Consider the following 2,500-nt stretch of genomic DNA (forward strand, 5'->3'; position numbering starts at 1 on the left):
CACCTTCGGTTCTCCGTCGGTGCTCTTGACTGAGTGTCGGCGGTGGCCGATAAGTTTACTTTGAAAAAATTAGAGTGTTCAAAGCAGGCTGTTCGCCTGCATAGTGTTGCATGGAATAATGGAATAGGACCTCGGTTCTATTTTGTTGGTTTTCGGAGCACGAGGTAATGATTAAGAGGGACAGACGGGGGCGTCCGTACTCTGCCGTTAGAGGTGAAATTCTTGGATCGGCGGAAGACGAACTACTGCGAAAGCATTCGCCAAGAATGTTTTCTTTAATCAAGAGCGAAAGTCAGAGGTTCGAAGACGATCAGATACCGTCCTAGTTCTGACTATAAACGATGCCAACTAGCGATCGGGAGGCGTTACCATGACGACCTTTCCGGCAGCTTCCGGGAAACCAAAGTCTTTGGGTTCCGGGGGAAGTATGGTTGCAAAGCTGAAACTTAAAGGAATTGACGGAAGGGCACCACCAGGAGTGGAGCCTGCGGCTTAATTTGACTCAACACGGGGAAACTCACCCGGCCCGGACACAGGTAGGATTGACAGATTGAGAGCTCTTTCTTGATTCTGTGGGTGGTGGTGCATGGCCGTTCTTAGTTGGTGGAGCGATTTGTCTGGTTAATTCCGATAACGAACGAGACCCTGGCATGCTAAATAGTTACGCGACCTTCTCGGTCGGCGTCTAACTTCTTAGAGGGACTAGTGGCGTTTAGCCACACGAGATTGAGCAATAACAGGTCTGTGATGCCCTTAGATGTCCGGGGCCGCACGCGCGCTACACTGAGTGAAGCAGCGAGTGTCTAACCTAGGCCGAAAGGTCCGGGTAACCCGTTGAACCTCATTCGTGATTGGGATAGGGACTTGCAATTGTTTCCCTTGAACGAGGAATTCCCAGTAAGCGCAAGTCATCAACTTGCGTTGATTACGTCCCTGCCCTTTGTACACACCGCCCGTCGCTACTACCGATTGAATGGTTTAGTGAGATCCTTGGATCGGCCCCGTCGCGGCTGGCAACGGCCGCGTCGGCGTGTCGAGAAGACGATCAAACTTGATCATTTAGAGGAAGTAAAAGTCGTAACAAGGTTTCCGTAGGTGAACCTGCGGAAGGATCATTACCGAAGGTGGTGGTAGGCCCCGGCCGACCGCGCACTTAATTGTCTTTGGGTGCCGCCGAGAGGGCGGCCGTCAATCGGGGTTCCGCCCCGTGCGACACGCGTAACACGTTGGCATAGCAAGGCAGCCGAGTGCGATGGTGGCTTCTGGGCACCGCGCTCGATGTGCCGCCGGCCCAGCCCGGCGGTCGCTCGGCGCCGTTTGTTGGTGTTTTTGTGCAGTTGTTGTCGGTGGTGGTTTTGTGGTCGATCCCACAGTGTGACGTCCGCGCGCTCCGGCGCCGGGCGAAACGTCGAGGACGACTCTTAACGGTGGATCACTCGGCTCGCGAGTCGATGAAGGACGCAGCCAAGTGCGAGAAGTAATGTGAATTGCAGAACACATTGAACGTCGACCTTCTGAACGCGAATTGCGGTCTCGGGTCAATCCCGGGACCGCTTCTGCCTCAGGGTCGCGTTCGTCCTCACCCGAGGGCCGTCGCCTGGCCTCTGCGAAGACGGCCGGGCGTCGCCCCAAGTTGAAGCGGTCGCCGAGCTTTCTCGGCGCGACCGCGTGTCCCGTACACCGCCGGCCCCTCGACGTGTTCAACTACGTTCGAGGGGCGGGTCCAGGTCGGTCGGTCCGGTCACGAGATCAAGACCGACCGTGGGCCAAGGCGGCGACGGTACGCGCTCGGTCGGCGCCGGCGGCGACGACTTGCGATGCCAGCGGGCCGTGTAAGAAGCGGCCCGCTTGACACATACGACCTGAGTTCAGGCGAGAGCACCCGCTGAATTTAAGCATATTATTAAGCGGAGGAAAAGAAACCAACAGGGATTCCCTGAGTAACGGCGAGTGAACCGGGAAGAGTCCAGCGTCGAATCTGCGCGCTTTTCGAGCGCGCCGAGTTGTGACGTACGGAAGTCCCAGTGCGGCTGACGGCGAGCGCCGGTGTCCTTCTGATCGAGGCCTCGTCCCGCGGCGGGTGTTAGGCCCATAGGGGCGCTTGCCTTGGCCGCTTCGGGTCTTCTCGGAGTCGGGTTGTTTGGGAATGCAGCCCAAAGCGGGTGGTAAACTCCACCTAAGACTAAATACGGTCGCGAGACCGATAGCGGACAAGTACCGTGAGGGAAAGTTGAAAAGCACTTTGAAGAGAGAGTTCAAGAGTACGTGAAACCGTTGAGAGGCAAACGGGAGGGCCCGTCAGGTCGCCGGCTCGCTTTCAGTTGGGTGCGGGGGCGCGCCGTCTCGGTTCGCGGACGCTTAAGGCGCCGCTGCCGAGTCGGCTCGAGCACCGTCTCAGCGCACTAGCGACCGGCGCGGGTCACGACCGGTTTGCCGTCGGTCTAAGTCCCCGCGCGAAGGTGGCCTCCGCTCCGGCGGGGGTGTTACAGCGCGCGGGCGG

At 58.2% G+C, this 2,500-nt stretch overlaps 2 non-coding genes and 1 pseudogene across 2 annotated transcripts in view; all 3 read left to right on the top strand.

The window, feature by feature from the left end:
- Positions 1 to 1,118, top strand: part of LOC144413324 (small subunit ribosomal RNA) — a 1,810-nt gene extending 692 nt beyond the window's left edge. The window contains exon 1 of the ribosomal RNA XR_013469358.1: positions 1 to 1,118. This exon is cut by the window's left edge and continues 692 nt beyond it. This is a non-coding gene — a ribosomal RNA (small subunit ribosomal RNA).
- Positions 1,119 to 1,416: 298 nt separating this feature from the next.
- LOC144413229 (5.8S ribosomal RNA) lies at positions 1,417 to 1,570 on the top strand. The gene has a single exon (XR_013469266.1). It is a non-coding gene; the product is annotated as a 5.8S ribosomal RNA (ribosomal RNA).
- Positions 1,571 to 1,858: 288 nt separating this feature from the next.
- LOC144413541 (large subunit ribosomal RNA) overlaps positions 1,859 to 2,500 on the top strand; it is a 3,694-nt pseudogene continuing 3,052 nt past the window's right edge.

This window comes from Styela clava, chromosome 15 (genome assembly GCF_964204865.1).
Source record: "Styela clava chromosome 15, kaStyClav1.hap1.2, whole genome shotgun sequence".
NCBI lineage: Eukaryota > Metazoa > Chordata > Ascidiacea > Stolidobranchia > Styelidae > Styela > Styela clava.